This window comes from Acanthochromis polyacanthus, chromosome 16, assembly GCF_021347895.1.
Source record: "Acanthochromis polyacanthus isolate Apoly-LR-REF ecotype Palm Island chromosome 16, KAUST_Apoly_ChrSc, whole genome shotgun sequence".
In the NCBI taxonomy this organism is placed as follows: Eukaryota; Metazoa; Chordata; class Actinopteri; family Pomacentridae; genus Acanthochromis; species Acanthochromis polyacanthus.
The window spans coordinates 14,441,266-14,465,709 of NC_067128.1; the positions used below are offsets into that span (position 1 = coordinate 14,441,266).

Here is a 24,444-nt window from a genome sequence, read left to right on the forward strand (position 1 = left end):
TATGTGAAAGAAGAATGTATGTGTGTGCAAGAAAAATATAGGTGTGTGAAAGGAGAATGTATGCGTGTGAGAGGAGAATGTATGCGTGTAAGAGAGTGAAAATATATGTGTGTGAAAGAAGAATGTATGTGTGTGAAAGGAGAATGTATGTGAGTATGAGAGAAAATATATGTGTGTGAGAGGATGAGAATGAATTAAGTCTTGTATGGCCCCTCATAGCCCCTCATACTTCAGGACAGTTTGTCCATCCACAAAGTAAAGGTGACGGAAACAGTCAGATCTAGCTTTGCACTGTTGCTAAACACTTGTACTTGAACTTGATAACAAGACCTGCACTGTTATGTCTGATTTCCGTTTCCTAAATTGAAATCACACTTGCATACCTGCTATTTTCAGAGTGATGATGATGTCATTAATGCTGTTGATAAGTATCTGGAGGCTCAAGATGTGACCTTCTTCCAGGAAGGGATAGTGAAGCTTGTTGATGGACTATTAAAATTAAAGGAGACAATGCTGAAAAATAATACAAAAGCAATCTTTCTGCTGTGATGTTTTTTGTTGAGGAAGAGAACTTTTTTAAAATGCTTTTGGAAACAGAAATATATAAATAGACTGTTGTGTGGAGGTTAGTTTTGGATCCAGATGCAGTACACTGAGAGTTGTGGTGGTAAAAGGTGAATTTAATAGATAAACAGCCTTTAAAGATAAGCAGAGATGGCTGAAAGCCGGAGATGATCAACTGGAAAAGTTTTTGTGAGTCTGAAAAGGAAGTATAGGCTGAACATGAGGAATGCTGGAGTGAGTGGAATCATCAGCTGGTAGAGAATGAGAAACAGAACACAAGTGATCAGAGGAGTTATGAACGAGAAGCACAAGAGACAAAATACACAGGTTGTTCACTGGAAGTAAGCAGAAAGTCACTGTGGATTTTATCATAGTAACAGAACAATCCGACACTGGAGAGCAGAAGTCGGAGTTTTAGCTTTAATTGGGATTATAGTTTGGTTTTCCTGTCAGAAATGTGTCTCTGGACCATCCGTGTTTGTGATGGTCGTCTGCTGCCTCTTTCATGTGAACATGATCAGAAGTACATTCAGAAACCCTGGATTGACTCAACAAAGTTTAACATTCATAAATGAAAACTTTTGTCTATCTAAAATGTTTTCTATCTAGAACGTGACTGTGTTATTTCTCTCACATTGATCTCAATAAATGAAGCAATCATGAAACACAGTGTTTGCATTTTACATGTTTATTTCCATTTTTAAAGGATCGGTTTTAATAATGAAAAAAACACTGAATGTTCAAATCTCATTCAAACACCACAAAAAACAACAGTAGCAACAACAACAAACCTAAATCTAAGCAAATTGCAGTGAGTTCTGTAGGTATTAAAATGAGACTAAAGCAAGCAAAATCTTAAAACAGCTCTATGTGTAACATTTAAATTAAACTAAGACAATAAGCAAATATATTAAATGAATGAAAAACAATTTAAACACAAAAAACTCCTGAGAAGCAACAACACAGGAGCAAAACAAATTACAGTGAGTTCTGTTGGGGATAAAAATAACACAACGCAAGCAAAATATTGAACCAACTTAAGAAAATAGTTAAACAATTGTACTGATATTTTGCTGTTTTTATAAACTTTACTGATCAGATAAAACAGACTTCTAGTCCTGTTCCAGCAGTAAAGCAGATTCTATTTTCTCTGTTCTCTCTTTCCTGTTCAATCATGTTTAAATCCAGCTGCTGTGTTTGAAATAACTGCAGATAAGAAATATTTTCACAGCTGATTTGTTGATCTGTAGAATCTAACAGGAGCAGAAGCGTCTTCAGCATTTTCATACGTCACCACATCATTGTCTTCATTACTGTGCTGCTGTGGAAACACAAACTATTAGAACTGCATGTTTCATCTCTCAGTGTCTGATTTGATCTTTACAATACTCACAGTGTAGTAAAAATATTTTACTGAGCAACAAATTAGTTTGTCATGAATTCCTGTTTTCAGGATTCAGTTGTAAAACTCACCTTCTTGCCACGATGTGTTTTGGAACCTGAACAGACAAAAGAGGAATTCTCCTTTAGTCTCATTGTGAATATTCAGGTTTATCTCAACTTGTTGGTTATAAATTAGTTTCACTGTGAATGTTGTCACCTTTTGTTCTGGTCCAAATGTTGACTGACACAACAATCAGTGAGAGCGCTGCTACACCCACAAGAACAAAGATCAACCTGATCCAACAACCTTCAGAGAGAAATAATGAAGCACAGTTAGAAAGTCATGAGGCTGAAGATGAGATGAATAAATGAAAGATGGAGTCAGTTCAGGCAGAGCTCTGAAGTTGTGTTTGTATCGGCTCTCTGACATCTTGTGTCTCTACAGTGTTTCACAACCATTGTCTTGTTCACATGTGTGTGTCTGCATGAACATTATCAGCATCACTTCTCACTGTCAGTCTGCTGATCACATTCATGTCAACAACATGTGATCATGTGATTAAAACACTGTTGTTCTCCTATTTTCTATGTTACGGACCTGAACACAGAAAGACACAGAGAGATGTTTGATTTGATGTTAAATCACTGCTGGTAGATGTTACTGTTCATACTGTACCTGCATTTAGGCTTGTTTCTGCTGCTGCTGGGTCTGTTGTTGGTGGCAGTGTTGTTGCTTTTGTTGCTTTAGTTGTTCTTTTGGTTGTTTGTAATTTAGTTGTTATTGGTGGCAGTGTTGCTACTTCGTCTCCTAAAAAATGATAAAATCCAAACAACTGAGAAAATTTCTCATATTTACCATCTAGTAAAACACAAACTGTCCGTCCTAAAACTTAAATGTGTCATTAAACAGTTTCAGTGTGTTACATTTCACATCCAGACAGAACCAGTTCAAACTGTTGATCTTTTCCTCACCTGGAAATAGCTGAACTTTGTTACATTTTCTATATTTGACTTCATGTTAATAGAAAATGGTCAATAGAGCCAAACTGGTGTCTTCACACTGTTCTATTGATTGAAATCATGAAATCAGCTCTGATTAAATGTTTCCATCCTCCATGTGTCGACACAGAGCAAAGATAAAAACTTTTACATTCAACTTCCTCACTGCAGCCACAATTATTGTAATGTTTCAGTGTTTTCTAAAGAGACATTTGAAGATGAAAACATTCTAAATGTAAATACTCACTGTTAAAAACAGACAGACCAACCCAAGAGTCTGTAACTATTTGTCCCAATTCATCAAATTGTCTGCAGATGTAATGACCAACATCCTCATCTGTCACCTTCTTTATAACCAGAGAACATTTCTCTGTAACATTCAGTCTGTCTGATTTTGCTGCAGCTTCTTTCTTAACCTTCCCGAATTCAAACAGTGTTGTGGATGGTCCAGTTGTTAAGTAATTGAAGATCCAGGTAGTATTGTGACATTTATCCTGATAATCTTTGATATCTTTACAAGGTAAAGTCGTTTCATCTCCAACTCTGACACTGATGCTGGAATAATGTTGAGTTACCGGTGCTGAGAAAAAAAAAAAAGTACAAAAATCAACTTTGGACAAAAGAACAGATTTTATGTTCATAAATGTTGAAGCTGAAAACATTATGATGTAAATACTCACTATAAGTAACAATCAGATCAACATCAGAGCCTGTAACTTGTTTTCCAGATTCATCAAACTGTCTGCAGGCGTAACGACCAACATCCTCATCTGTGACCTTCTTTATAACCAGAGAACATTTCTCTGTAACACTCAGTCTGTCTGATTTAGATGCAGCTTCTCTGTGAATCTGTCCACCTTCAAACAGTGTGTCTGCTGGTTCAGTTGTTAAGTCACTGAAGCTCCAGGTAGTACTGTGACATTTATCCTGATAATCTTTGACGCCTTTGCAGGGTAAAGTAACTTCATCTCCAACTCTGACACTAAAGGATCTATGTTGAGTCACTGCTGCCGAGAAAACGAAAGAAATACAAAAAACAAACTTAGTTTTTTAAAAATATGCTGGATTTAATAATACAGAAAACTTGTATCTGAGCAAAGCAATGCTGATTTATAAACTGACATCAATACCATTAATAAATATTTTTGATCTGTTTTTTTTAAACTACATGTTTTCTTACCTGTAAATGGAATCATCAGGAGCAGAAACACCTGAAATGATCTTAATTCAACCATTGTGTTCCTTCTCTTGTGTACTGTGTCTTGTTCTCACACTGTAAATTCTCAAAGTCTCTGTCCAAGTTCCTCTGAAGGACAAATGTAACATCAACTGTCTGATTAATGTCTCCTCCTCGTATGTGGTTCTTTATGTAGGCGGAGCATAGCAGCTTCTTCCATCTCAGCTGTAATATATACAAAAAGAATATTTATTGAATGAGGAAGCTGACCCTGAATGATATGATCAGAATATATTAATGGAAGTCAATAGGACTAACTATGCAGAGGTTTGATGTATTGTACAGTTGTGTCTCCCTATTGACGCTACATTGCACTTCAATTCCATCTTATTTAAACGTTATCATGACCTCATCATATAATGCTTCAAACCTCTCCAGTTTATTTTAACTTTATGAATTATATGACTTTTAATGTCAGTGATGCAGAAACACAGATAATATTTTAGTACTCTGAGACCTTATATTTTTTCCTCACAGTAGCTTTTCTGAGAACTGAATTGTTTTGGTGAGAATGTGGTTAAACAGCAGCAGAGCTCTGGAGGTGTTACCCACAAATGATGATCAAGTAAACACTTGGTGTAGTTAAAACACTGATGTGAACTATTTGAGGATCACACACCTCCACTCGCTTTATTCAAAATAAGAAGAAACATGTTGGATTATGACAAACATTTGGTTTGAAGCAGTTAAAGAATAAAGGAGAGGAAAGCTTGGAGGTGCTGCTGTAACTTCAAGACAATGTGTTCATCCGGACAATAACGGTGACAGAAACAGCCAGATGTGGTTTTGAAGTGTTTCTAAACCGAAAAGACCTGCACCGTCTGACTTCTGTTTCCTAAACTGAAATCACACTTGCGTAGCTGTTATTTTCAGAGTGTCGATGAAGTCAATTATGCTGTTAAAGAGTATCTGGAGGTCAAGATGTGACTTTCTTCCGGAAAGGGCTAGTGACGACAGAACATCGGTGGAGCAAGTGCATTAAAGTTAAAGGAGACAATGTTGAAAAATAACGTAAGAACAATATTTTTGAATCGAGATATATAGATGAGTTGGTAGAATCTATAATAAGAATAAGCTCGAGCAAAAACAGTAATCACGCCTCACTGCTTATGTACTGATGTAATGAACAGAGAGAAAATTTTACTGCTGCCAAGTGCTGCTTAAAGGGAATCCAAATGAAACTTTAAGTTTGTTTCTCTGTATCAACTTGTAAGGTCTGCACTTGACTATGTGAAGTGCCTTCAGATGACGTATGTTGTGATTTTGTGCTACTATATCAGTGAACTGAACTGAAACTTGAACATCAGTAACACATGGTACCTGTTGTTACAACCATGCAGGAAGTTGTCACTTTTTAGAGGCTCAGAAGCATGAACAGAGACAGAAAGCTGGTGCTGGAGTGTGAGAGAATCTAATGAAAATACAGAATGATCAGCTTTTGTGCTACAGTTTGTTCAGATCAGCCTCACTTCATTTGGACAAGAAGGAAACTTACAGAACAAAGCAGGAAAATGTTGATTCTCTAAACATTATTGTTACATTAGCTTGATTTTTGCACCACCAGCATCAACAGATGCCAGTCAACATGCTTTAAGTTTTGAATTAAAGGAATTAATATCAACTAGAATATCAATTTTGTGATTTTCTCTCATTCAAATGCTGACAACAGCTGCAAAGTGTGAAGTGATATGAGAAAGGAAAATCTTTGTGTGGCAAGAGTTGAACCAGAGAGGAGTTTAAAACAAAAACATCAGCATGCAGAGCACTGACTTTCCTTTATTGATTTCACTTTTCTAACACTCACTTTTTTTTACACAAAAATGCATCAAACACAAAGGATTTCTAAGTACATCTGAACAAGCATGAAAACTACCTGGTTTCTCCTCAAACTGTACAATAAATCATCAAACCCTTCGCTGCTGCTGAATAAATGACTCTCAAGGGTGATAACCAACTAAGAAGTGACATCACACCTCTGTTCTTACAATTTATTATCTCATCCTCAACTTATTACATGTTAAACCATAACAGATATACAGTTGACTAGAAGGTAATGATATGAAGAAGAAAAAACATTTTGAGTTAAACTACTGAAAGTCAGGTTATTTCGGAAAATTTACCATAATATTCTTTCTTATGTTTTACATACAGCAATCAGCCACATGACTCTACTTTTGAGAGTCTGATACCCTTAATCTACTTCACCACCTTATGGACAACAAGTTTTTGCAGCAGTTAATAAAATATTAATACAACTAATCATAAAAAGGAGGCGGGAAAATCTTGTTATATTGCAAATAAAATTTACAGCAGAATCATAGAAAGTAACTTAAATATATTTTATATCTGTCTCCCTCTTCATGTTTAAAGCAAAGTAAACACAATGAATAAACACACTAAATAACTGATTATCAAGATAAATTCTATAATATTTTATCCATTTTCAGATCCAAAGAAAACTCTCCCACATTGGTATGAAATAATAAAAAGCTTGAAGAGAGAGAGATGTAGCTACACTGTGGCTTCTCATGTGTTGGTCTTGTTGATGGAGGCGTAGAGGTTCCTGGGATCAGTGGAGGCTCCAGCAGAGGTGGAGGAAATGTTGAGAGTGCTGTAGGTCACCGTATCATCTTCACCCTGAACCTGGAGACAAAGAATTAATAAACTGACAAAACATTTTGGTTCATCCACTGGAGAACAAGAATGTTCTGGAGCCTGACACCACATGATGATGATTTCATCACAGCAGTAATAACCAGTAAGATAGTTTACCGGGGCTTTACTCTTGGTCTTCTTCTTGTAGCGGACGGAGGCGTAGGAAACACCATCTGGAGGATCAGCCTGCACAGTGAACACAACCAGTGGTGGAAGATGACTACATACGCAGCTATTTATATATAACCCTGAGATGCCGATTGACATTTTCTTCTACTTTGTGTCATGTTTTGCTTCTACTCCATTACACTACAAAAAGTACAGCCCTTTTTCACAACACTGCATTTCTCTGAGAGTTGTAGAAGCAGGTTACTTTGTAGAATAAAACACAAGTGACTTGTAACATAAGCTGCATTGTTCGGGGAAGACATCTTCATCTTATCAAATCATTTCAATCTGGATTTTAAGCTTCATCGTCTGATACCCAAAACATCAACTTCAACAAATTTCAATTTCTTTACAGATAGTAATTTCTAGAACATTTCTAATAATTGATAAAAGAAACAGGTGGAAATTTTCTGCACTGAAAAGTTTTGGGATGCTGTTTTGTTTCTGGAGGTTAGCAAAAGCAAACATTTGATCCTCTTTGATTAACTGCCTGTAGATACACCATGATCAGTTACACACAGGGACGGCTGGTATAAATGGGCTAACAGGGCTAAGCCCTCCCAGGCCAACACAAAAAAGATGAGAAAATTATTTTTCAAATAACTTACAACAGATTGTTTTAAGTTTAGGTGAAAACAAAGGTAGCAACAGCACCAATCAGTCAAAAGAAAAACATAGAATATCTCTAAATGGGCTTATTTTTTACAGCCCCAGCAGATACAGTCCGCTTTCATTCATTTCGTTCTTGTAAGTGATTGACAGGTGTCATGTCACGTCCCCGTGATTTACTGATCATTTGGGCTAACTTCAGGCAGCCCACAGGCCACTGACTTTTGACCAATAGCAGCGAGTTAACACAGCGGTGGCTTTCATTCATTTCGTTCTTGTAAGTGATTGACAGGTGTCATGTCCCGCCCCCGTGATTTACTGATCATTTGGGCTGACTTCAGTCAGCCCACAGGCCTTTGACGCAGCGAGAAAAGGTTAAGCTATGGCGGGCGTTAGCATGAACGAGGTGGATTATTTGCTTTCATGTCCATTTTCCTCAATGTCTTTGGAGGAAAAGCTGGAAGTTAAGAGACTGGGATCACATCGGCCTTCGATGTGAGCTTCTTTTCAAATAAGGTAGGCCCATGTTGACCTGTTAAAGGACTGTGACACCTTGTTTTTGCTGAGGTCATCTGTTGTACTGAAGGCGTGTTTTGCACTACATGTCGCCAAACAGTTGTAATAAGACAGTTGCAGCAGGCTATCTGTGGGCAGTCGTTGCAGTTGGAACACGTTTTGTAGTGGTGTGTGTGTGTGTGTGTGTGTGTGTGTGTGTGTGTGTGTGTGTGTGTGTGTGTGTGTGTGTGTGTGTGTGTGAGTGAGAGAGAGTGTTGATGTAGAGCACTAAAAAAGTATAGTATACCTGTAATTGATGTAACTGTGTGTATCATAGGTGATGTTGTTTTGGAGCTGTGGTAACCATTTGATCGGTATTATGCATTTGTTAGCCCACCCAACAAATTTCACCACCAGCCGCCACTGGTTACACAACAAAAATATAACAGGCGAAATGTTCTGTGAAAAAAATAAGTACACCTTTGGCATAAGAAGCTTGTATTTCTCTCGTACTAATGAAATAACTTCTTGCAGTTGTTTTGCCATACTATCCACCCGTCTCCAATGTCAGTCCAGTGCTATTTTGACACCCTTGTTCTGAAAAATTCCATCAGTCGGAAAATGTTTCATGGTTTCATTTTGCTTGTTGTGTCTGTAGGGAGGTTTGACTCCAGTCTGAGCTCTTCCTAGACCAGAAAATAAAATTCGATTCCACTCTTTTAAAGTCATTATTTGGTGGATTTACTAGTTTGCTTAGGATCATTATCCTGCTGAAAGATCCACTTCTGGTTCAGCTTCAACGTTCAGACAGACGTTCTCTCATTATCTTTGATATGATGCATAATTCAGTGATGAATCTAAAACTACGTGCAGCTCAGCCTCCATGGAAGCAGAGAAAACCCAAACCATCACAGTTCCACCACCATGCTGCCACCATCTTCTTTTATCCTGGTACACTTTGCAGGTAAAAATTGTGCAATCTCTGTCTGACTACAGATGGATGCAAGTTTTTGAATTTGAAGATGTGAGAAACTTAGTAGAAAATACAAACTGAATGCTTCATTAAGCATATCCCCTTTATCAGTGGGCAGTGTGAGCTTGTATTTTATTTTTCTATTTTATATGATCACAGACTGTTGTTATTTGAAGATGTTTGTCAAGTTTAATTGAAATTTTATAGATTGTATTTGTTTAAAGTGTGTATTTAAAAGAGCTTGTATTGTTTGGGACCAATAAAACTGACACTTTGTATATCTTTGCTTCTGTGTCATTTATAAATGCTTTATAAAGCATAGATAGTCCTCACTTTAGATGGGCTCACGGAATATACTTAACTAATGAGTAGTAACCGCATTAATAAGTTATTCATTGAGTATGAATACATGTTTGTAAATCATATACTAACACAGTTGCTAACCCTTTATAAAGTATTAACAACTGAGATTATCAATGAGCAACAAAACATTTTTAACCGGATTTATTAAGTGCTTAGTAATGCATAATAAATGCCATACAGATCATGAATTCATGATTAATTAAGCACGTATAACTAATTAGTTACAAATGATGAGTTAACGATGAATTAAGCACTTTACTAATGTTTAACTAATGCTTAATAATGTGTTAGTTGAACATTTAAAACTGTCTTTACTCATGCTTTGTAATGCATTACTAATGGTGAATTCATGCTGAGTTCATGAGGATTTAAGGATTAACTAATGCTTAAATTATGCTTAACCAATGCTTAACTAATGCTTAATAGTGTATAGTTATTATAAAGTGCTACCCAACATTGCATTCATCAGTCACTGTTTGTGTCTTAAAGCTCCATGTTGCAGAACAAATACCCTTAAATAAGAAACAAGAGTAAGTTTGAGCTGCTGTTTGATCTGATGGTGTCCTGACTGGTTTCTGCACTAGACTGAGTCACTTCAGAGTTTAACCTCTATTCTAAACACAGTCTAGTTACAGTTTTCTGTTCAAAGAAATGGATACCTAAAACAAAGTAATACCACAGATAAATCTACCACAGAGATCGTCATTGGATAAATACTTGATGACACCATAGAATAACTCACAGTGTTATCATCCAACCGGCTGTTGTTCCCTGAAAGGACAAAAGAAAGTCAAATTTGGGTTCAACAGCAGAACTCGAGGTTTTGCAAAAGCTGTTCTCTGAATGTTCTCACCTTTAGCTCTCTTCCATCTGATGACTGCAACAATGATGATCAAGAGTGCTGCTAAAACAACAGCTACAGGGATCAGAGTTGCAGGGAGATCTAAACTCAAAATATTAAATATTGTAATTAATGTATGATTAGAAAAGAAAACTATTTTTCTGTCTAAAGTATTTGATTTGATCTTTTGTAACTGTGACTGTATTCAACTAGTTGGTGATCAGCAGTCAAGCTTGTGGACGGACAAGTGAGGAACAACAAAATGTGTCAGAGTCACTCTTACTGTTCATACTGTACCTGCTGCTGGGTCTATTGTTGTTGGTCCAGTTGTTGCTTTGGTTGCTTCAGTTGATGTTTTGGTTGTTGTTGCTGGTAACTTAGTTTTTGTGGTATCATCTCCTAAAAGATGATAAAATTCAAATCAATGAGAAAATTCATCATATTTACCATCTACAATAAGTAAATAACAAACTGTCCTGTCATTGTAAAACTTCCACTGTGTCATTAAACAGTTTCAGTGTGTTACATTTCACATCCAGACAGAACCAGTTCAAACGGTTGATCTTCTCCTCACATGGAAATAGCTGCACTTTGTTACATTTCCTATATTTAACGTCATGTTGATATAAAAGGACTAATAGAGCCAAACTGGTGTCTTCACACCAAATAATGAAACCAGCTCTGATTAAATGTTTCCATCCTCCATGTATCGACACAGAGCAAAGATAAAAACTTTTACATTCAACTTCCTCACTGCAGCAGAATTATTGAAATGTTTCAGTGTTTTCTAATGAGACGGCTGAAGATGAAAATATTATGATGTAAATACTCACTGTGAAAAACAGACAGATCAATATCATATTTTGTAACTTGTTTTCCTGATCCATCAAACTGTCTGCATTTGTAACGACCAACATCCTCATCTGTGACCTTCTTTATAACCAGAGAACATTTCTCTGTTACACTCAGTCTGTCTGATTTAGCTGCAGCTTCTATGTGAGTTTTCCCGAATTAGAACAGTGTTACTGCTGGTGCAGTTAAGTAATTGAAGATCCAGGTAGTACTGAGACATTTATCCTGAAGATCATTGGCATTTTCACAAGACAAAGTTGTTTCATCTCCAACTCTGACTGTGATGTTGAAATAATGTGGATTCACTGCTGCTGAGAAATATTAAAGAAATACAAAAACAAACTGAGACAAAATAACAGATTTTATGTCCATACATACTGAAGATGAAAACATTATGATGTAAATACTCACTTTTATCGACAGACAGCTCAACCTGAGAGTCTGTAACTGTTTGTTCTTCATCAAACTGTCTGCAGGTGTAACGACCAACATCCTCATCTGTGACCTTCTTTATAACCAGAGAACATTTCTCTGTAACACTCAGTCTGTCTGATTTAGCTGCAGCTTTTCTGTGAATCTTCCCGTATTCAAACAGTGTTATTGATGGTTCATTTGTTAAGTCAAAGATCCAAGTAGTGCTGTTACATTTATCCTGATAATCTTTGACATCTTCACAAGGTAAAGTAGCTTTTCCTCCAACTCTGACACTGATGTTGGGTGTATGTTGAGTCACTGCTGCTGAGAAAATGAAAGAAATACGAAAAGCAAACTTAAATTGTAAAAAATGTGCTTAATTTGATAATACAGAAAACTTGTATCTTAGCGACATGAATGCTACATTATATACTATCATGAGTAACATCAACACAGTTTTTGCTATTTTTATTTTTTTTAAAAAGCTGTGTTTTCTTACCTGTAAATGGAATCATCAGGATCAGAAACATCTGAAATAATTTGAATACAACCATTGTGTTCCTTCTCTTGTGTTCTGTGTCTTGTTCTCACACTGTAAACTCTCAAAGTCTCTGTCCAAGTTCCTCTGAAAGACAAATGTAGCATCAACTGTGTGATTAATATCTCCTCCTCGTATGTGGTTCTTTATGTAGGCGGAGCGTAGCAGCTTCTTCCTCAGCTCTAAGTCAGATGTGAGGAGAAAAAAAAGACACAATATGTACGCATTGTTTGACCAAACTGACACTCAAACTTCATGGTTTGATGGAGCAAAAACATGTTCAAGTTAAGAACAGTTTGTTGACTCCAATCATCAAAAGGTGTCAAAAAAAAGTCACATTACAACCATTTCTATAAGTACTACTGTTACAATGAAATCAAATCATATTACAAACTGTATCAGTAGAACACTTACATATTCTTCAGCTGGTGTTTCTGAAAGAACAGATACAGTTAAACTCTTCATCCACTCTTCATTCTTGCTTTCAGTGATGCAGACACACAGATGGTATTTTAGTGCTCTGGGACCTGTTGGTTCTTCCTCACAGTAGCTTTTCTGTGAACTCAGTCGGAAGTGTTTAGGTGAGAATGTGGTTCAACAAGAGCAGAGCTCTGGAGGTGTTAAAACAGTGATGTGAACTATTTGAATTGTCTGAGCATCATACACCTACACTACTTCCCTTTTTTTCTATATCTGAACAAGCATGTTGGCTCATATGGTTTAATGAAAATATACATTTATACTTGTGCATTGAAGTACATCAATTCACAAACTGAGTTTGACGTCATCACTTCTTCTGCCCTGAGTTCTCGTAGGAGACGGTCGCATTTTCCCTCTCTCTGTCTCTATCTCTGTTCTTCTCCCCACACCCTCATGTTTTCTGCTTGCTGCACTTTTGTCTCGTCTCGTCTCGTGGGTCTGACTTGGAGCGATCGCTTGGCAGTGGACCTTCGAAACACCGATCAGTATCTGTGATCACTTCAGCTGTGTTTGGGAGGTTTTTCATGACATTTACACACTGAAGTCATCAATGAATGTCATCTGAAAGGAGTTTTTATCACACTGTGTTGTTCTGAGCTTAGTTTTCTCATGTGGTTTTGGATCAGTTCTGTTCTGTAAGCCACTGGTTCCTCACTGCAGCTTTGATGGAAAACCTCAGAAGGAAGTGTTCTGGGTGAGAATGTGGTTCAACAGCAGCAGAGCTCTGGAGGTTTTAGCCTCTGATGGTGACCAGACGACCATCAGAATGACTCAAGGCTTTGGCGAAATTGTGGCGAGCTGCATAGAAGAATGATGCCAGAGACAGGGCTTCTGTCTTTTATGCACACTGCAACCAGCAGATGCTTTTATTTTGACACTCAGAGAACACCAATACAGGAGCAGTGACAGAAAGACATCAAACACACTGCACTTCCCACTCATGGTCATGACAACATAACACTTAATTAAACTAACTCGTCTAAATAAACCACAAAAATACAATAAAACACAAACACTAACAACACTGTAACAATCCATCCATTCTCTCTACACCACTTTATCCTCACTAGGGTCGTGGGGGTGCCGGAGCCCATCCCAGCTGACTCGGGCGAAGGCAGGGGACACCCTGGACAGGTCGCACTGTAACAATAAAAAACCACAATAACAACTAAAGAGGTACCTGGGAGTGCAACTGGATGACAAGCTAGACTGGTCAAGACACATCTAGGTAATGTACAAAAAGGGCCAAAACAGACTTTACTTCTTGTAAAGGTAAAGGTCTTTTAAAGTCCTTATTAAGGTCTTTTAATTTCCTTGTTCCTAAGATGACACCAACAGCCAAAACCAAATTCCTTATATGTTGTGTGCGTACTTGGCCATTGAAGTTCATTCTGATTTTGATTCTGATTCTAATTTTTAAAAAAATTCAGTCTCACCCAGAAACAAGGGGTACAACTCACATTTTGGGGTATAACTGTATTCTATAAAGCCTTATATATATATATATGTTTTTTTAAATTTATTTGACCTTTATTTGAGTGGGGGTTTAAACCAGTCTCTTGGCTGAGACGGGCCGAATTTACATCCTGGAGGTCTGTGTAGGGGAATCCTTTAAAGTCTGATCTGATACTCTCCTATTGATTCATCACTTTACATCCTCGTACCAGATCTGGAAAGCGTCTTGCTTACAGTGTCTTGGTGCCTCGGCTCCACTGATCAAAGTGGGCCCAATCTGCAACCTGTGGCTGTGAAGGCGTTAAACCCAGGGCAGGAAAGGGACAGACAAAATCTGCTCTTGTCCTGTTCCACTGTGTAATACTGGCTGGTGGACCCTATAATTACACACTTACACATAATTCAAATATGAAAAATAAAATAAAATAAAATAAAATAATAATAATAATATTAATAAAATTTACAAGCAAGTTCTAAAAAACAAGTGCATGTTGTGGAAACAGCCTCAAGAACTCACAGTTTAGATTTAAAGGCACTCAATGAGATTAACTCATTTAATTTCCAGTCTTTCTGCAACATATTCCAGGCAGAAGATGCAGAATAAAAAAAAGCCTTTTTACCCAGTTCCATACCAACATATGGAATAGAAAGCAACAGATGATCTGGTGAATGGAGCAAGTGAAGATCACAACTTTTCTGTGCTGTTAAGGAGCAACTGTAGGTAAGCAGTAGTCCAAGTATTGCCTTATATATGAAAATATACAAATGATGGATCCTTCTGGTGGCTAAAGCTGGCCATCCCACCCAAGAGTGTAACTCGCAGTGGTCCACTGACATTTTACAGTTCGTAATAAACCTCAACGACTCATGGTGAACAGTGTCAATCATTCCAAAACTTTGAGCAGAAGCATTCATATACAAAAGATCTTTTCCAACACAGACAAAAAAAGTTGCAGTGATAAGCTGTTTTTTTTTTTTTTTTACACTAAAGGATAAACACAACTTGTTTCAAAAATAAAAAACAAGTTTTAGGCTCAGCTTCTTCACAAGATTCTCCATTTGTGACTTAGAAGTGAGAGAGTCATCAATCAAGACACCCAGGTATTTATACACATGGACCACCTCTATTTCATTTCCCTCCAGTGTGGACACTGAGAGAATAATTTGTGGCCACTTCCTAGAGTTTGAGAACATCAGCTTAGTCTTGTCTGCATTGAGAACAGGCTTCAGGTCAAGTAATGAGTGCTGGACAGCAAACAAAAGCTTTCTGCAGGGATTCAACAGCCTGAACAAGAGTTGATCCACAGCAGTAAATAACTGTGTCATCAGAATAGAAACGCAGATTAGCATCTAACACATTCAGACCCAGATCATTGACATAAGTAATGAATAAAAGGGGGCCTAATACAGAGCCCTGCGGCACCCCCTTGTGGACAGTAACATATTGAGAGCACAGACCATCATATTTAATGCACTGCTACTGTCACTATTACTGAGATCATTTGTAAACCAAGCGACTGCGTGCTCTGAGAATCCCAAATGAAGGAGTCTAAGTTTTAAAATATCGCTGTCCACAAAGACTAAAGTGTCTGAAGCAATCAAAGAGGAGAAGGAAAGCTTGGAGGTGCTGCTGTTGCTTCAGGACAATTTGTCCATCCAGAAAATAAAGGTGCCACAAACAACCAGATGTAGCTTAGAACTGTTACTGAAAACTTGAACTTGATAACAAGACCTGCACTGTCTGATTTCCATTTTCTAAACTGAAATCACACTTGCATACCTGCTGTTTTCAGAGTGATGATGATTTCATTTATGCTGTTGATGAGTGTCTGGAGGCTCAAGAGGTGACCTTCTTCCAGGAAGGGATAGTGAAGCTTGTTGATAGACTATTAAAATTAAAGGAGACAATGCTGAAAAATTATACAAGAACAATATTTCTCCTGTGATGTTCTATGTTGAAGCAGAGAACTTTTTTGAAATGCTTTTGGAAAACTGAAATATATAAATGGACTGTTGTGTGGAGGTTTGTTTTGGATCCAGATGTAGAAAAATGAGAGTTGTGGTGATAAAGGGTGAATTTAGTAGATAAACAGCCTTTAAGACAAGCAGAGATGGCTAAAAGCCGGAGATGATCAGCTGGAGAAGGTGCGGTGAGTATGAAAAGGGAGTATAAGCTGAACATGAGGAATGCTGGAGTAAAGGTGAGTGGAATCATCAGCTGGTAGAGAATGAGAAACAGATCACAAGTGATCAGAAGAGTTATGAATGAGAAGCACAAGAGACAAAATACATAGGTTGTTCACTGGAAGTGACCAGAGAGTCACTGTGGATTTTATCATAGTAACAGAACAATCTGACACTGGAGAGCAGAAGTCGGAGTTTCATAGAGGTTTTAATGCAGTAAGAGATCAATTCACATACTGAGTTTGTTCTACATTGTTATAAATGGGAGGGAGATCATCAGGAATCTTTACTGAAAATGAAGAAGTTTGTTAAAGAGAAGCAAAAATAACTGTAACCTGCTTAAAGAAGTGTTAAATAACCATTTTTATTTATTTATGATCATTAGTTATTTCCATCTTACATTTATAAGTATTGTGGGTTTTATTTTGAACACCGGAACTTTTTTTGGATGAGACAGGAAGTAGTGTGCTAAAACATTGGACGTTGCTTAACATCGCTAATGCTGTCAGCGTGAGAGTTGAAAACGAGAGAAAGAGGTATGAAAGCCTGCTCGTCTTCCACGAAAAACCAAGAAATTACTTAGTCGATTATATAACCTGATTGAAATTCCATTTTAGAGGTTGGAAAACCGTCAAAGATGCACTTTTAATTGTCCTGCCTTCTCCTACTGAAAACCGCCTTCTTGGTAAGCTAGCTTCTGCTTGTTTTCTAATGAGTCTGTGTGGAAATACCACGCGGCAACCATGCTAGCTACCATGCTACAGTGTATTGCACATTTTATGTTGTTTTTGAAGAATGCATTGCTAAGATGCATTTATTTGATAGTTTGACTTCAAAATTCATATTAATCCATCCCGTATCACTAAAATAAGCACATTGTGAGACTTTTGCACTGAAGTGCCAAGTCAGCTTGATTATATGTGACTGAAAGATAAAATGCCATTTTAGGTCAATTAAGATCGAGAAAAGTGACAAAGCTGCCATTTATGTTCAGTTTGTTAATTTAAACATTGTAATTCATTTATTTCATTAAAAAATTTCAGATCCTATGCCCAAAAGGGTTAAGAAGAGAGACAATATAGATGGAAAAATACAATTTATGCACTCTACCTTAAAGGGTAATGTGTTCTTTATTAAAAAAAAAGTGAATTCATTGGTAAAATGTGATCATACAGTTGCACTTTAGTGTAATTGCATTGGTTAAAATGGCATATTCTGCCACTGTGGAACATTCATTTTGGAAATAACTTTGGTTATCAATTTGTAAACTATAGTGTGTTTTTTCCTAGATAGATAAATACTTTATTAATCCCGAGGGAAATTAAGTAATGTTGTACAACACATGGAATGACTCTCACTAAATGATATTGCATTAGAACCTGGACTTAGACCTGTTTTGTAAATACAGGTCAGGTCTTATTTGATGCCTGGAAATTGTGAAGCTCCAGCCCTTGCGTCCAAACGAGGCTGATCCGCGATCCAATTGATAGCGAGCCTCCCAATTTAACTTTGAGCCACCACCACACCATTCAGTGGATTTTGTGGTAGGATTGTGTCAGTCCCACTGACTGACACCAATGAGAGCCTAATTGGATACTTTTCCTTCACTTTGACTACTCCTTTGACTTATTGACTTGAACTTTGATCTGATCAACAGCGAACCAGTTCCACAGAAACAACTTCAAAGGGACATTTTAGGATTTTTGTTTCTTAATGTACTGGACCCACAGGTACTGTATTGTTATGATGTTGTGTACTGTTAAATAGTTCTATAACTAAAAGTTCACAACATACCTGTGTCTAGTGGTTTTTGGTATTACTCCCAGCTCCTACGAACCTAGGTAGCGACATATACAGCTGAGATGCTTTTAGCCTGTATAGTGTTTTGTAAATCCTCATCTATATTTGGGATTATAGTTTGTTTTTCCTGTCAGAAAAATGTGTCTCTGGACCGTCAGTGTTGTGATGGTCGTCTGCTGCCTTTTCATGTGAACATGATCCGAACTGGATTCAAAAACCCTGGATTGACTCAACAAGATTTAAGATTCACACAAGGAAAAATTAAATCCATCCATCCTCTATACACCGCTTTATCCTCACTAGGGTCGCGGGGGGTGCTGGAGTCTATCCCAGCTGACTCAGACGAAGGCCGGGGACACCCTGGACAGGTCGCCAGTCTGTCACAGGGCTACATACACAGACAAACAATCACACTCACATTCACACCTATGGACAATTTAGAATAATCAGTTAAACTCAGCATATTTTTGGACTGTGGGAGGAAGCCGGAGTACCCGGAGAAAACCCACGCATGCACAGGGAGAACATGCAAACTCCATGCAGAAAGATCCCAGACCCCACCCTGGGATTCAAACCGGGGATCTTCTTGCTGCAAGGTGAAAGTGCTAACCACTACGCCGCTGTGCAGCCCCAAATCGAATCCAGTATACTTCTTATGGAGAAAATATCTGGTGTTTAAACTCTGCAGTGACTGTAAATGGACAATAATGTTGTCTATCTAGAATGTTACTGTGTTTGGTGTTCAAGCTCATTCATTTCTCTCACACTGATCTACATAAATACATGAAGGAATCATGAAACACAGTGTTTGGATCTTACAAGTTTATTTGCATTTTTTGAATCAGTTTTAATAATTAAAAAAACAAACAGTTATTGTTCAAATCTCGTTCAAACTTCCCAAAAATGACAGTAGCAACCACACCAAATAAACTTTAAGTAAATTACAGTGAGTTTCATAGATAGCGAAAATGAGACAAAAATAAGCTAAATCTTCCAACATCTCTAAGTAAAACACTAAAATTAATTTAAGACAATAAAGCAACTGTATTAAATGAAGAAAATCGACAAATGAAAGCTCATATCTCATTTAAACACAAAACACTCCTGAGAAGCAACAACAAAACCGCAGCAAAGTAAATAACAATGAGTTCTGTTGGTGATAAAAATAACACAAGACAAGCAAAATATTGAAACAAAAAGAGAAAATAGTTAATTATTCTACTGATATTATGTTGTTTTTATTGTCTTCACTGATCAGATAAAACAAACTTCTAGTCCTGTTCCAGCAGTAAAGCAGATTCTGTTTTCTCTGTTCTCTCTTTCCTGTTCAATCATGTTTAAATTCAGCTGCTGTGTTTGAAATAACTGCAGATAAGAAATATTTTCACTGCTGATTTGTTGATCTGTGGAATCTAACAGAAGCAGAAATGTCTTCAACATTTTCATACGTCACCACATCATCGTCTTCATTACTGTGCTGCTGTGGAAACACAAACTATCAGAACTGCATGTTTCATCTCTCAGTGTCTGATTTGATCTTTATAATGCTCACAATGTAGTAAAATATATATATTTAACTAAGCAGCTAATTAGTTTGTCATGAATTCCTGTTTTCAGGATTCAGTTGTAAAACTCACCTTCTTGCCACCATGTGTTTTGGAACCTGAACAGACAAGAGGAATTCTCCTTTAGTCTCCTTGTGAATATTCAGGTTTATCTCAACTTGTTGGTTATAAATTAGTTTCATTGTAAATGTTGTCACCTTTTGTTCTGGTCCAAATGTTGACTGACACAACAATCAGTGAGAGCGCTGCTACACCCACAAGAACAAAGATCAACCTGATCCAACAACCTTCAGAGAGAAATAATGAAGCACAGTTAGAAAGTCATGAGGCTGAAGATGAGATGAATAAATGAAAGATGGAGTCAGTTCAGGCAGAGCTCTGAAGTTGTGTTTGTATCGGCTCTCTGACATCTTGTGTCTCTACAGTGTTTCACAATCATTGTCTTGTTCACATGTGTGTGTCTGCATGAACATTATCAGCATCACTTCTCACTGTCAGTCTGCTGATCACATTCATGTCAACAACATGTGATCATGTGATTAAAACACTGTTGTTCTCCTATTTTCTATGTTACTGACCTGAAAACAGAAAGACACAGAGAGATGTTTGATTTGATGATGAATCACTGCTGGTAGATGTTACTGTTCATACTGTACCTGCATTTAGGCTTGTTTCTGCTGCTGCTGGGTCTGTTGTTGTTGTTGGTCTGATTGTTGCTTTGTTTGCTTTCATTGGTGGTTTTGTTGTTGTTGGTAATTTAGTTGTTGTTGCTTTGGTTTCTTTAGTTGTTCTTTTGATTGTTGTTGTTGGTCTGGTTGTTGCTTTGGTTGTTCTTTTGGTTGTTGTTGTTGGTCTGATTGTTGCTTTGGTTGTTCTTTTGGTTGTTGGTCTGGTTGTTGCTTTGGTTGTTCTTTTGGTGGTTGTTGTTGGTCTGGTTGTTGCTTTGGTTGTTCTTTTGGTGGTTGTTGTTGGTCTGGTTGTTGCTTTGGTTGTTCTTTTGGTTGTTGTTGTTGGTCTCGTTGTTGCTTTGGTTGTTGTTGTTGGTCTGGTTGTTGCTTTGGTTGTTCTTTTGGTGGTTGTTGTTGGTCTGGTTGTTGCTTTGGTTGTTCTTTTGGTGGTTGTTGTTGGTCTCGTTGTTGCTTTGGTTGTTCTTTTGGTTGTTGTTGGTGGTGCTACGTCATTGCCTAAAAGATGATAAAATCCAATCAACTGAGAAAGTTCCTCATATTTACCCTCTATGTCAGGGACCAAGCAGCTAGGCAGGGACACAAGAGGAGTCTTTAAATTCTTTTAGGCTTTATTATGCCAAAATGACGGTCCGTAGAATACTCAAAATTACAAAAGGGATTAAAATATATCAAGAAAAAGCATCAACAGAAATTCTAATTCTGGGCCCTTTAAATAAACTGAGGTCAACCAAACAAAAAGCTCAACATAAGTGTTAACTAAACAACCCTGACCTAATGAATGACACAAAAGGAGGGGTATATATACACATAGGCTAGCCTACCAACACACAACAGGGGGAAAAAACCTAATCTTCACACCATAAAACTCCCAAAATAAACCCACCTATTACTTAAAGACATAATACAAATACCTATACATATGAAACAACAATACCACCCCAAAACTCAAACAAAAGCATAAATGCTGCTTTTCTTGAGGCCTCTGCACTTCAGCTCTCCCCTTTGCAGCACTGGGAGTTGGCGCCTTCCAATTCCCATCTTCCAGCATAAAAGAGTGCCTCAAACATCACCTCCTCTTTTGCCAGGACCTCAGCAGCGTGTGGAGCAGCAGAAGCAGATACAAAGGTACAATGACTTAATTGTTTAAGCTAATTTGATAAATTCATGACTGTATGTAACCAAATGCACTCAAATTGGTAACACCAGCACTTTGTAACTCAAAGAAGCTAAATAAACATTTTTTTTTAACCAAACTGTGTGAATGATTATTTGTTTGAAATGACAAAAAAAAAACAATACTAACACTGCATGGTCCCAGTTGTTGATGGGTCCATGACACTCTACAATAAGTAAATAACAGACTGTACTGTCAGAAGTGTCACTGAACGGTTTCAGTGTGTTCCATTTCACATCCAGACAGAACCAGTTCAAACTGTTGATCATCTTCTCACCTGGAAATAGCTGCACTTTGTTACATTTCCTATATTTGACTTCATGTTAATAGAAAATGACCAATAGAACCAAACTGGTGTCTTCACACTGTTCTATTGATCCAAATCATGAAATCAACTCTGATTAAATGTTTCCATCGTCCATGTGTCGAGAACAAAAATAAAAAATTTTACATTCAACTTCCTCACTGGAGCAGAATTATTGTAATGTTTCAGTGTTTTCTAATGAGACGGTTGAAGATGAAAACATTATGATGTAAATACTCACTGTTAACAACAGACAGATAAACCCAAGATTCTATAAATTTTTGTCCTGATAGAAACTGTCTGCAGGTGTAAAAACCAACATCCTCATATGTGACCTTCTTTATAACCAGAGAACATTTCTCTGTAACACTCAGTCTGTCTGATTTAGCTGAAGCTTCTCTGTGAATCTGTCCGTATTGAAACAGTGTTACTGCTGGTTCAGTTGTTAAATAATCGAAGATCCAGGTAGTACTGAGACATTTATCAGGAAGATCTTTGACATCTTTACAAGGTAAAGTAGCTTCATCTCCAACTGTGACAGTGATGAAGGATCTATGCTGAGTCACTGCTGCTGAGAAAATGAAAGAAATACAAAAAACAAACTTAGTTTTTAAAAAATATGCTGGATTGAATAATACAAAACACTTGTATCTTAGCTGCATGAATGCTACCTTGTGAAACTCATCAGTAACATCAATTCAGATTTTTGATTTTTATCTTAAGAAAAAATAAATGTTCCGTGTTTCCTTACCTGTAAATGGAATCATAAGAATCAGAAACATCTGAAATGATCTGAATTCAACCATTTTTTCCTTCCCTTGTTTTCTGTGTCTTGTTCTCACACTGTAAACTCTCAAAGTCTCTGTCCAAGTTCCTCTGAAGGACAAACATAGCATCAGCTGTCTTATTATTGTCCCCTCCTCATATGTGGTTCTTTATGTAGGCGGAGCGTAGCAGCTTCTTCCTCAGTTTTAAGTCAGATGTAAAGAATATTTGTTGCATAAGGAAGGTGATACTAATCTACATTTACTGATAGGAGAAAAAATATATTAATGGAAGGTCAATAGGACCTTCCATGCAGAGGTGTGATGTATTTTAATGTATTGTACATTTGTGTCTCCCTATTGATGCGACATTGCACTTCATCTCCCTTTTATTTTAAAGTCATCATGACCTCATCGTGTAATGCTTCAAACCTCTCCAGTTTATTTTAACTTTATAAAATATATGGCTCTTTATGTTAGTGATGCAGAAACACAGATAATCTTTTAGTGTTCTGAAACCTTATATTTCTTCCTCACAGTAGCTTATCTTAGAACTGAAGTGTTTTGGTGAGAATGTGGTTGAACAGTAGCAGAGCTCTGGAGGTGTTACCCACGAATGATGACCAAGTAAACATCAGTGTGGTTGAAACACTGATGTGAACTATTTGCACTACCAAGTTGATAATCACCTTTATCCTCTTTCATCCAGTGTGACTCTCATTGTCTTGGGACTTGTGTTTTCTATTTTTCATGAATCACCTCAGGGTACAGAGTGTGCTGATCAAAACTCTCACTTAGTCTCATTATTTCTGAGCTCCAACATTTCAGGGGAAAATCAGAAAGTCTTTTTAACCTGCCACTGAATCTGTGTAATACACTGTAATACATTTATACACACTGTGCATAGATGAAAATGCATAGCTTGTTCAAAATAAGATTGTGCTTCCCACAGTAAAATGTTTTTTTCAATATGACATAATTTTTGAGCTGCAATCGTTTGTTCGAGGGGTCACCCTTGTCTGTTCCTCTCTCTGCAAGCAACTAGTGATTCACAGCTGATTGGCTGTTTGATACTGGACTACACTTTCAAAGTAAAAGTTCAGGATTAGTCAAACATGCAGATTTTTCCAAATAAAATGCATTTGCATAAATTATACCATATATATATTATAATAATAGCTTATTCACTGATAAAAGCTGCATTTCAGAATCTAAATTTGTCCAGAAATGTTCTCGTGTTATATAGTATTTGCTCTTTGTTATTAATATATGCCAAATATATATAAATATTTTTTGTGATTGGTGATTAGTCGCTGTCATCTGGTGCCAACTCTGCCTTTTTCATGTGAAAGTGCTCAGAGATGGATTCACAACCCCTAGATTGACCTACTGACATTAATAATCACTTTGGTATGACTGCTTATTCTGAGGTTCCTTAAGTAGGAAGAGCGTACCAGATTCAGATGTCTCCATTAGGATGGGCCAGTTCAAAGTTGTAAAAACAAGGGGGTGTTTTATGGGTAGTCTGTTCTTACCACCACCAAAAATACCAGAATGCAGTACTCTCTGGGCCTTGGAACTGGTCAGCAGACTCTAGCACGACAGTCTCTGGACTGGGGGAATCGTCAGATGACTGGGGCACAACAGCCTCTGAGACAGGGAATTTGGTCTGTTAGACAGATTGGACAGACCCCTTGGATTAGACAATGTCCCCACACACCAGCTCAGCTTCCTGTCTCCGAGTTTCCCATCATCTCCGGATTACACCTGTATTCAGTCTGCAAACCCCACACCTCGATCTGTTAGGATGGATGTGGTGACCATGCAGCTGCTTGATCAGCACGGACGATCTTCCCGTGTGGATTAAATTACAAACTAACATCCCGTTGACACCACCCAACAATCATCATGAACATGTCCCTCAACACTTCAAGTATG

The 24,444-nt window shown here is 37.4% G+C and overlaps 1 long non-coding RNA gene across 1 annotated transcript; it reads right to left on the minus strand.

The window, feature by feature from the left end:
* Nucleotides 1–1,852: 1,852 nt before the first annotated feature.
* Nucleotides 1,853–20,061, minus strand: LOC127537775 (uncharacterized). The gene is made up of 3 exons (XR_007947602.1): nt 19,773–20,061; nt 19,648–19,673; nt 1,853–1,885 (listed from the first exon to the last, which is right to left on the minus strand). It is a non-coding gene; the product is annotated as an uncharacterized LOC127537775 (long non-coding RNA).
* Nucleotides 20,062–24,444: the final 4,383 nt, after the last annotated feature.